Raw genomic sequence first — 12,708 nt, 5'->3', positions numbered from 1 at the left:
ACCATCTTCTTATTCTTCTTCTATGCTATCTTGTTCTATTCGTATGCGGTCCTATACCATTCATCCGATTGTAATTAAATTTTGATCAAGTGTTGTGCTAGCGCCCGCAAAGGTATCTGAATTGATCCAATTTTTTCTTCTTCTTTTTTTTCTATTCTATCTTCTATTTGTATGCGTTCTTATACTATTCATCCGATTGCGATGAAATTTTGACCAGTTGTTGTGCGCACGCCCGCGAAGGTTTCTAAATTATTACAACCATCTTCTTCTTCTTCTATTCGCATGTTCCTATACCATTCCTCCGATTGCAATGAAACTTTGGTAAGCTGTCGTGCGCATGCCCACGAAGATTTCTGAATTAGAAAATCATCTTCTTCTTCTATTCGTATGCGTTCCTATACCATTCATCCGATTGCGATGAAGCTTTTGTCAGTTGTTGTGGGCACACCTGCGTAGGTTTTTAAATTAATATTATATAAAATACAAAGTTTGTTGTTTATTTGTTCCATCCAATTGCATATTTTGAATTCGATTTTAATTTAGTGTCTTTTGTTTGACCTTTACTCCTATTAGAACTATTTTCATATTGCCATATTGTATTACACAGATATTTTAATATAAAAAAAATAATTATACCTTATTATTTTTTAAATATCTAAGATAAATATAACCACGAAGCGACCCTGTGCGAAGCCGGGTACTTCAGCTAGTTTATTAATACAAATTAAATTGTAAGTAAGGTATCCATAAAATTGAATCATGACAATGACTGACAAGTTCAATGTCAATAATGGCCTTGCATCTCCTTGTAAAGTTTGGGTAAGTCAGGTTCGTATGTTGTTGATTTAATTTGAAGCACGATTTCAGGTTCTCATCAATAAATCGATTTCTCAATTTACTCTTGATTTCCTCTCTTGGAAATCTTTTTACTAACCACGAAACTTGCAATATTAACATTGTTGAAAGATTTTATTCAGTACCTAATTAAATACAGATCTTTATTTTTCTTGACTCTTCTCCTCAGCTGCTTTCTTCCTTGATCGATAGAATATTTAGCGCAAAATTACGAGTTTTTAGTTGTAGTATCTCTCTAAATTTGAATGTGTCATTTTTTCCCGACACATAAATGGTCAGGTCGGGAAGCCATTTAAGTTTTGAATAAACGCGACGTCTCGGTCTATTCAACATTACATTTACGGTTATCCTCTTCCATTTTCTTTGCTTCTTCTTTGTAGCCATGTCAAATATGACAGAGAGCATCTGTGGCAGAGCCGCACTCAAGGGGCCAAAGAGCCGCAGTTTGCCAAAGCCTGTGGGCCCGTTTCAGGATGTGGGGCCATGGTGTAGGTACACCGAGTGCAATAGACAAAATACCGATAAACGAGATATAAGGCTGTGTTGTATTGATTAGGTTGTGTATAATTTAAATGCAATAATACTTTTTTTGTCCATTTTCAATTAATATGTTGGAACCTCAATATTAAAAAACCAAAAATCTGCGATAAATATTCTGCGAAAAGAACGACTACACCCACTACGGTGTTGGTGTAAAAAAAAGAACATTTTTTTCAGTGAAATTCGGAATAAATATTGTATTGTTGTTTTAATTTAATAAAACGCATTTTTTTTTTTTAGTACTTATTCCACTTTTATTAAATAGGTTAAGACCGGTTTCGTCCGCCTCAGAGGGACATTTTCAACTAGTTGAAAATGTCCCTATGTATATCGCCATGTATTGTGAAAATATGAAAACATATTTATATGAAGAATAAAAAGAGCCTATGGGACTAATTTACATTCTCCTCCTTGGGCCCCCCCCCCCCAATAATAATTCCTGGGTGCGCCACTGTGCAGAAACGCTCATGTTTTTGCGCTCAACGCATAATAACAATATAGGCGTAAACACGTATCATAAAATACATTCTGTCCTGTTTTTCAGAGCCCTGTAACCAGCCTTGCCATTGTTAAACCAGAGATTGATCCTCTCCGAGTTAATTTCAAAGAAGAATTTGTTGAAGACAGTGATCCGCAACCTGGCTGCTCATATTCAAAATGCGAGCCAATAAATCAGGTGCTTACATACTTATTACAATATTGTGTAATATACATATATCGTGCTTTTAAGTGATCATGTCTTTTTGGTTCCGTTATTATTATACCATTGAATTCAAAGTATATTTTGTAAGAATATGTTTTATATAAATTTATCGTAACGAACAAAACGGTACATAATATATCAAATGTTTAGATTTTAGCTTCTTCGGTGCTTTGTTTTAGGATAGGTACTAGATTTGCGAAAAGGACTCCCTGTTATTTAGTATGTTTGGTATTTTATTATTGACGTTCATTAAGTGTGTCTCATAAATGTGTTACATATCATCAATCCCGGTACTGTGCGTATCTGCAGCGATGTTTTGTTCTGCACGTTTATTATTTTGGAGCAGTGTTGATGCCAGTTATTTGGTAGGCTTATTCGATGTGTGAGTAGCAGCGAATTACGAAATAAAGTCTGGTCTTATGTTCAATACGAAGGTATTGAAACATTTGATATGATCGTGCATGTAAAATTATTGTAAAATTCCCGGGATTTTCACATCACTACTTAGGTAGGTACTTACTTACGTGTAAAACAGGATTCAAGTTAAGGGCTTGCGCAGACAGAGAGCGGTCGGAGTTCTGCGTTCAACCGACCGTTGACCGGTAGCGTTCAATACGAGTTCTGACAGCAGACATGTGGCGGTCAACAATAATGCGATCCATTTGTATACAAACGTTGTAGTGACACAGGCTCTGCATCTGCAAGACCGCTGTATTCCGACTGCGAGTGGGAGTGAGTACGCAACAGCGGTGCGTTCTCACTTCCACTCGCAGTCGGAATACATTTGATTAAATTTGACATTTTACCAAAAACGTATGTGAACGTGTCCACGGCTAAACGAAAAATAGTAAAAGACTAAGTTTCGTTTAATACCGTATTGGTTAGGTTAACTTTTTTAAGAAACCAATAAAATTTGCTAGCTAAAACTAGTGTATGATTTATTATTAAATAAGTGTCTAACATCATTGTTAGTGTGGCTATTCACTCTAGGGATCTGTATAATATACAATATTGCGTAATGTAATTAATACGCCCGAATCGAGTAATTACTTGTTAACTAAATATAATCTAGGTAGGTACTAAAATTACTGCTGTAATCAATGCATTTTATCAAACCGGATTTTTAAAAACTTAATATCGATTTTAAACGAAATGACATATAAACTTATTTGTTTGTGTACCTACCTCTATCTATAATATTTGACATTTCGATTCTAACCTTTCAATTTTACCCATAACCTCACATGTCAAATTTATTCTATTATTGAACTATGAAAACTATAAATCTCGCCAAATTATCAAGTATTTATGCACGTTAATTAATCAAGTGTTGATTTAAAAACAATATGTTTGTATTAAAAACTATTTATATAATTTGCGTCACTTAAATCAAGTATCAATCTTCTCTCTATCGATTAATTTTTCTGATCCCGACATTGCAACGGTTGAGTGGTACGGCTTTCATTGTAATTCCGGGAATAGAACTCTAGAACGCTAGCTTTCCAATTGACCGGCGCGGTCTGACCGCCGGCTGTGTGCCCATACAGTATGAAGTCCATACAGTACAAAGAACGCCGAACTCCGAACGCGGAACGCAGACCGCCTGACCGCTCCCTGTCTGCGCAAGCCCTAGGTGTTTTTCTTGATAAGTATTATAATAACTAGTTTCTATACACCGGGTAGCAGTGTCACCAATCAAAATTCTTGTAGTTGGGCTCGATGCTTTCAATATGTAATACGCAAACAAGAAAAAGAGTGTGTGTGCTGTGCTGTTGCCGTGCGTTACAAACAGATAAATCAAGGCAAATATGATATATTTGAAAACGTCTGTAATTAATTATCCATGCTTTTAAAGTGTTATGAGTTATATTGTGGAGTATATTTACAAACTAAATTAAGCACATGTAATAGTACTGGGGCTGGCGAAAATTCGATTTACCTACATATTTTAACTAAGGATTGTAATAATACATTTTGTACTAACGAAATGACTATGCTATCACAGATTTTTTGTCATTTGGTCCATTTCTTTATTGACTAACTTTATGGTAAGTAGGATTAGTTTTTGCAACAAAAGTATTTATTGGTTGAAAACAATCGATTTTTTTGGACATATCTATTGAGGTGTAACTTTTTAATAGAAGGCAAAGATCTGTTGATCCACTAACACACTTTTTTACACACACAATTCTTCGGTACACAATATTATATCTTCATAAGAAGACACTTATATTATGCTTTTATATTTATGAAATCAATGTATTTTTTTAGATCGCTTCAAAATACCTTACCAATTTAAAATCGGAGCTTGATTTCGAGCGGGTTGACTCAGAGAATGAGATTATTCAAGAGGAAGTAGAGCAAACCAATTCTGATAACCGTCAACGCAGTGTCTCTTATTCCGAATGAAACCCAGAAAATCAGGTACTTAACTACATACAATTATAATGGTGTTGCAACTGAAAAAAATAATACTTTAATGTGCGTGATAGGGCAACGAATTCGACTCACCGGTGGCCTAAAATTCTAACGGTTTCACTAGGTTTTAAGTGGAACATGCTCACCTTGTTGAACACATTGTGGGCGCCAATTTAGTAGTTTATTTTTTCTCTCATGCTCCAAATATTCCTCTTGATAATCAACCTGATTTCTTTTGGTCAGTTCCCATATAAGATGCAAAAATGTGTCAACAATTTGGCGTAAGTGATAGTATTAATAAAAATATTATGTAATACGACTGTAGTGTATACCTAACGACTCACACATAAGACTATTACTTATGTATAATATAATATATATTTTTATATTTCAGATAATTTAAAATTACACTTGTAGAAAATTATAGGTAAAAAATACGGAAATTTTTGATTTAGCATCGGTGTATCAGGCGGTCAGAACATCCAAGAGGTATTTGTACCTCTAACACGAAAGCAATATTATCATTATTTGCAAATGCATCTAACATTAGACCTTTAGAGCTCCGTCAACCAAATTGAACATATCTTCGTATACTCCTGTCTCTCATACTTTTTGATTTGGTTTTATTGAACCAGGTGCTAAGAATTATTAAGAAGATACATGTACCAACTAATGGAAGAGGTGACGCCATTGCCTAGATTATTTCAAATATAGAACATTATAAATAAATGCAATATAGCGCCACAGAATCGTACACGTCCTAGAATTATGTTCGCCTGGTACCTACATTTTGATTCAGAGCGTTTCTAAGAAAGTTATTTATTATATAATTAATTATAAAATATATAGATAGCTACTTTTTATGATTGTAAAATCGATTTTTCGATCTTTGCAATAAACTGATTATACTTGTAAAATTACAATGTTGCCATACATAATACCCATAGCGCTGCACATGTATTGGCAACAGTGGAATATTGGTATATTATGGCCGATTAGTGTATTTTTTTTATTTAAAATGATGAAAAATGATAATAATAATTTGTTATTGAACGATTGCAAACAAAAAATAAAACATACATGTTAAAAAATTGTACCAAATTGTACTACCTATTTTTTTTTATTTTTAAAACCGTTTTCATAATATTTTAAAAAAAGTAAAAAAAAATACGAAGGTGTAATTTTATTGGTATCATTCCTTGAAAATATTCATTTAGATGTCGGAATGTGAGGTTGTATTTTTTTAAACTTATACATAGACATGCCATTGTTTTGTTGATACTTGGCTACTGATAGCCTTGCAAAAACAGCAACTCTTGAGAGGAGCATTGATATACTCCCCATACCGTATACAGAATTTTTTGAAACATTCAAGAAAATAGCCAAAACTGAAACAGATAATTTATTAAAATAACAAGGTCTAACAAAAGAAAAAAAGTACTTTCAAAGTTATTACAATTCTGAAACCAAACCATGGTATACCAATAAAATGCTAAATAGGGAAACAATCGTCACAATCAATCGCTGCAGAGCGGACCATTATAATCTTGCCTCATCCCTGGCTCGATTGGGTATAATAAATGACACTGGGTGCCGGTGCGGAAGTGAGACTGAAGATGTTAACCACGTAGTTATGCAATGTTCTTTGTATGACACCCAGAGCGCTTCTTAAAGATTTATGTAAACAAAAGTACAAATTGCCACTGTATCTCACGATATTTTTGGCTCGGCCGAATGTCAAGGCGTTCCAGTGTGTCCAAATGTTTCTGAATGAGTGTGGCCTACAAGTCTAAACTGTTTTTGTTCTTTTTCTCTTTTTTTTCCCTCCTGTAAATTTAAATTGTAATAAATGTATGAGAAATTATTGTAATAATATGTATTAATAGTGTATGTTTAAAAGTAAAGCTAAATAAAATTCAATTTAGACTTCGGAGCTTAATAAAAAAAAAAAAAAGCGAGTGTGTAAGCATTCGGCACGCTTAGTGTACGTCCTGAGTGGCAGCGTTCGGCGCAGCGTTGAGCGTTTTGCGCAACTCAAACGTATGACCGTGTGTGAAAATGTTCGTAGACATTCTCTTTTTTTGGTTATACGGTTATACGTTTGAGTTGCGCAAAACGCTCAACGCTGCGCCGAACGCTGGCACTGAGGCCTCACACTTATACTTCCGCTCTATGCGTTAGAGTAAGATTGAACTTTTACGGAAGAAACATGTCAACACGGAACTTTTGGTCGATTGAATGGAAATTAAATAACATTCTTATTCATTTTGGTAATGATTTCATATTTTTATTCAGTACTTATCCATTAACGTTGCATGATAAAACGATTCATTCTTAAGGTACGTAGCAAATTAATCCTTAGAAGCTAGTTACGTAATCAGTAATACAATATTCAATATAAGAATGTGAAAGGAATGTATTTACAATTAAACATGTATGATTCTGTATTTCAAAATTACGATAAATACTTAAATGAGAATTTAAACTTTATGAAATTTCACGTACTTTATTCGAAGTAGGTTTGCGCAACGGGCCCGTAGTGCTTCGTTCAAAAATTGACCTTCTGCATATCCACAAGGCAGAATATCTTTTGTCATTGGGGATTGACCGTAATAAGAATCAGGAATCAGGAGGTTTTGGTAAGTTTTCCTTGGACACTCCCCACGACAATCAAGGTCGTTATACCATGGTATAGGCCTGCAGAACGGGTATGCGTGTGCGCCAGTAAAATCGCACCTGCACTTATTAAGGGTTAGGCATAAAGCCCATTGACGCAGCGAGTGCGGCGCTCGCGCAAAATTTCTACAAGTGGCGCATAAATCATCGAAAATACAACGTAATCAAATACGCCAGCGCCCACTGGATTTGGCGACTCATTATACGCGCGCGCCGCATGAATCATCGTTTTTTCGCGAATCACCGCTTCTCGGCGATACGAATGAAAGAAGTCCAAGAAATGGAGTCCATTCATTGAACACAGCGAGCAAAAACACGCTGCGCGAGGCATCGTCGATCGACGGGCGGAAAGCAATTATTTAATTACAGAGAAGTCATTGTTTTATTTTATTCCGTGTCATTATATTTCGCTGGTTGAATAATGTCGTCGTAAATATTTATTACAAGCCCCGAAATAATATAATATTTTTATTGCTTTGTTATGAGAGACGCTATAAAAATAATTGTTTTGTGCTGCTTGGGCCGCTTACTACATAGGTGAAGGGTAATGCGTGGCGAGAGACGTGTGATTATGGTTATGAATAAACACTGCATACGCGGACTTCGCCCGCTCGACGCGTTCTGTGGGCACCATCGCTTAAAGTTAGTCCCCTGTAGTTAGTTAACAAGTACGTAGTGAATCCAAAATCATATGGCGTACATGCTGCAGAGCCTCAGCGATGCTATTTTACTTTGGGGTCGGAATACTCCCACCGGATTCGTTTCAGGGACACTATATAATATAGTCATATCGTCGCTATAGGATTTGTTTCCCGAATAGACCAAATGTCAATTTTACAGGAGACGAAAAACAAATTTCACTGTCGTATATTTTAATATCAGTAGATGTATCAATCATTCTTTCTATACTGTATGATTGCAACATTATCTAAGAATAGATTCCAAGAATAATATACTGGTATAAATCATTAAATGCACAGAAAATGCGTTTTATTTACAAGTACTCACTGTGGATATTCGGGAAATTTTTAGCGCTCTCTCAGAATAATGGATATTCGGGACAAAACATGGACGTTCGGGATTTAAGACCGTAGCGTATTGCTGCACGGCCCACAGATTACTGAGTGGTCAAAAAGTACGCGCCTCAAATGTTATATTTATTTACACGATAATTGTTAATAATTACCTCTACTATTTAAATACTTAATGATCGTAATTACCCAAGTTCGTATGTAATAATAACACGCGGCAATCGCTTTTTTCGGTTTTTTTCGGATTAAGTAATAAAATAGTTTTTAAGTAATTAACTATTTTTTATTGAACGAATATTTCACAAGATTTAATAATGTACCATTCTAATAATTGAACATACTTACATATTTTTTTTAAATCACTTCTGAGAAAATATATTATAAGGTATCTACTACTTCAATTACTAACCGACGTCACGGTCATTTCTCCAATATTTTATGATGGTACTTACTCGTACTTGCTAACAATTTTATATTAATACTTTTTCCAAAAAAAAAAAATCTATTTATATATATCTGTATATTATTATATATTTATATTTCTATAATTGACAATTAAACTTATTACAAACCACCAAATAAATATTATATATTTACTATTGTAAGGAACAACAACACAAAATAATAGCATATATAAATTAATTACCATTGGCTGCTAATATTAGGTAGGTACCAATATCCTAAGTATATAATATCCACCAAATAAATAGTTACTAACATACATATTAAATTAAAATATTAATTATCAGCGCATTCAAAAATAAATAATAGCATCGCCTTTATTTTCATAGAAATACCTAGATTAAAAGTAAAATAAAGACAAACAATGTTTGATTAATAATAATTTGAAATAATAATTATTTTTAACGTCATAGTAGTTGCCGGGTCATACTGTAAAATTCATATAACCGTTGGGATTTTGTGTCATTTATCAAAACAAAATGCAGTTATTTAGGTTAAAATACTCACTTCCACAACTCTATTGTAAGTTCAGGGCGAACTGGTGATGTATCAGCTATGAATGATCTCTTCAAATTTGATGAATTCACTATTAAAACAATAGTAACGTTAAAAACAATATCAATAAGACGAAATTTGAAAGAAGTCTCCAGACGGCGGAAAAATATGAAAGTGGGCGTGATTGTTTTAGAGCTAGACAGCGTGAATGTGGGAGCGAGATGCACGGCGTGAGCGCGGTTTGATTGGCTAAAGTCATATTCGGGAAATAAACACTCAGCCAGCGATATATTTCGACCGAAATTAACTTGGATATTCAGGTACGAATAGTTGGACATTCGGGAGAACACCACGGAGTAATTGTAACTTAACATGGCGTATTCGGGTTTTTTAAAAAAATATCTCTGTTCCTAGATAAAAATATATTGTTTTTATAAATGATTTCGGTAGAGTTCGATAAAAGAAATTGAACTGCATTAAAATGTCAATTTCGACAAAAATGGATATTCGGGAAACAAATCCTATAGCGACGATATGAAGACATGATAAGCTTTTTGATTTATAAAATTAATGTATTTTTTTAGATCCCTCCTAACTATCATACCAGTATAAAATTGGAGACTAATTTTGAACGAGATGACTCAGAGAATGAGATGGTTCAAGAGGATGTAGGGCAAAGCAATTATGATTACCCTCAACCTGGCTGCTCTTATTCCGAACGCAACCCTGTAAATCAGGTATATAATAATAAATTTATTTCATATCTATTTCGATTAATATAATGGTAATGCTATAAATATGTTGTCATTATATAAACCTTCGCCTGATATCAAACTGATTCCAAATGGTTAATTTCTAAATAGAAATGTAGTGTATATCTAACGATTTATACTTAATACCATTATCAAGGCCTGAACAAAAATGAACCATAGCATTCAGCACGGTTATGTCTCCGCAATATGCGTAGAAGTAAGATAGCATTTCTATGGCTGAATTAATTATTTCATGGAAACGTCGCCGGTTAGTAGTAGTTAATTATTTTTAGTGTATTTAGTAGAAGTGTAAAATATATTTCATTATGCTTCACTTGTGTTCACTTTTCATACAACATTCAGCACTTTCTTTTAAGCCCGTTGGTACTGTGGAATTCGGTGACTACGTGCATGGTAAAAGACTACTTCGGAACCAGCCCTCTCTCATTATATCAAACCTAAACCGATAGTAGGATGTGCCTTAATTAGTATCCATTAATTTAAAACTTGTTTTTGCCAGAGCCCTTCAACAGATTTTTTCACTACTAAATCGGATACTATTTCTCAGGAAGTTGATTTTAACGTAGAGTATGTTTCTGACACAAAACCCTAAAACAAACATGTTAATCTCAACTCGGTTGAATTTGAAATGCACACAACTCGAGAAGATGCCCTCCTGCTAAAAAAATATGTCATTCATAAACAAACACTTTGTAGCTAGAATTAGGTTCCTAGAGCGCGATGCTCAATCGTCTGTCATAATTACAACAAAATTACAACAAAACACTATCCAGAAAGCCTTTCATAGTTATGATCGAGTTGTCTATGGTCCACCAGATCTGCAATAGCTTCGTTCTATTTTTTTTATTTAAAATAATACCATATATAAAAATTCTCTTTTTCATAATTTAGGTAAATTATTTTGTAATTGTTAAACGATGACAAAAATATGAAAAATATACAAAATAAATTCAATAACTATAAACACAATTAATATTTAATTAAAATGATTAAATGTCTCCGCAATTAGTGAATAATATAAGTTATTTTTTGACCCATGTTTTCCCGATACGGTAACACTTGCCGTTGAAATGTCAGATTTTCTCATTTACAATTTTTACAAATATGCCATAATATGAATAATTATATAGAGTGATTAAAACTAATATTATCATGTTGGTGTGTAGGTAACTAAGTAATTATATATTTTAACTACCTATCTATTGGTTTAATATTACATAAATATCTAAATCCGAATAAGAAAAGTTAATTCATAATTCATTGACACTGACATTTCAATTCGATAATCGGTTTTACTAAATTAAGACATGTACAGAATCAACGAAAGTAAAGGAAATATGTCGTATTAAATGTCACGGATATTTAATAGTTGTTCAATACCCATATTGAGATCAATTGTTAAATTAATTTGAGTGTATTGGTCGTTTTAAAGACACGTAAATTTATTTTGACAGCAGCTGTCAGTGGTAAATGGAAATACAGAAGGGGGGCAAGGGGGCGAGTTCATAACAAAAGTAGTATATGGTTAAGGATTCCTTATCTCTATAATCTATAGTTAACAGATGGATTTCGGCTATTTACCAATTTTACTGTAAGTTTGTGGTAAGTGCGAATTGAGCATTACGCCCCTAGTGTTTTTTATGAATTCTCCAAATAAAAATATGTCACCCAGTTCCTTATAAGTGCTAACTTTAGGTATTATGAGTATCCTAATATTAAGCACCGAATAATATGTAGTGATGGGAACAAAAAGAATCGGCCGAAATAATTTATTTAAGTTTTTTGCGTATTCAGTTGAAATAAATATAGTGATGTAATTTTTCCTCCACATTATATTATCCTTGCATGTCAAGACTACTACAGGTATGGTGCTTTATTTTTAAAATACTGTTTTCTCTTATTTATGTGTTGTTTGCCTACATATTAATGCGAAACTTTAACATCTTTCAGTTAATTCCTGCAACTACAGCAATGCCCTATTCCGATAGGCTCGGATTGTCAGGGAGAATCCTACAAGTACTAGAGCCATACGATGAAATACAGATTAAAAATCAAGACATTAAAAAAGAATTGTGGTTTTATGAAGCAATTACTAATATAGTCAGTCGCACTGCTGAATGCAAGCGTATACAATCTACGCTCACAGATCCCGAATTATTGGTAGCTGTTATAAAGTTGGAGAAAAAATCATTTAATAAGGAAAATTTTGTGTGCAGTTTTTGTTTTGATTTTTTTGCATCGCCGTTTTTATTGAAGCTTCACAAAGCGTGTCAAAAAAAAATCATTCGCGGAGAAGGTTAATTATGTAAGCATGCGATCCGATTTCAAGAATCATAACAAAACGGCTCAATCTGGTAAAAAAAACATTTAAATGTAATCGATGTGACAAGTACTACATTCATTCTGCTTCTTTGAAACTACACAAAATGAATCACTCTGGTGTAAGGCCATTTAAGTGTGACCAATGTAATTACTCATGTATTAGATCTGGTGATTTGAAATTGCACAAAATGGTACATTCTGGTGAAAAGCCATTCAAATGTGTCCAATGTGAATACTCTTGTATAACATCTAATAAGATGAAAGTTCATAGAATGGCTCATTCTGGTGAAAAATCATTTAAATATGACCACTGTGGTTACTCTTGTAATCAATTTAATGCTATGAAAATACACAAAATGACACATTTTGGTGACAAGCCATTTAACTGTGACCAATGTAATTACTCTTGTAAAAAATCTAGTAATATGAAAAG

At 33.6% G+C, this 12,708-nt stretch overlaps 1 long non-coding RNA gene across 1 annotated transcript; it reads left to right on the top strand.

Annotated features, from left to right (window-relative positions):
* Window positions 1–1,937: 1,937 nt before the first annotated feature.
* LOC147076227 (uncharacterized) lies at window positions 1,938–12,179 on the top strand. Its single transcript, XR_015069884.1, has 4 exons — window positions 1,938–2,071; window positions 4,370–4,522; window positions 9,765–9,917; window positions 11,904–12,179. It is a non-coding gene; the product is annotated as an uncharacterized LOC147076227 (long non-coding RNA).
* Window positions 12,180–12,708: the final 529 nt, after the last annotated feature.

Source organism: Rhyacophila brunnea, unplaced genomic scaffold, assembly GCF_057557595.1.
Source record: "Rhyacophila brunnea isolate RB1 unplaced genomic scaffold, BYU_Rbru_1.0 scaffold_13, whole genome shotgun sequence".
Lineage (NCBI taxonomy): Eukaryota > Metazoa > Arthropoda > Insecta > Trichoptera > Rhyacophilidae > Rhyacophila > Rhyacophila brunnea.
This window is presented reverse-complemented; position numbering and strand designations above follow the sequence as displayed.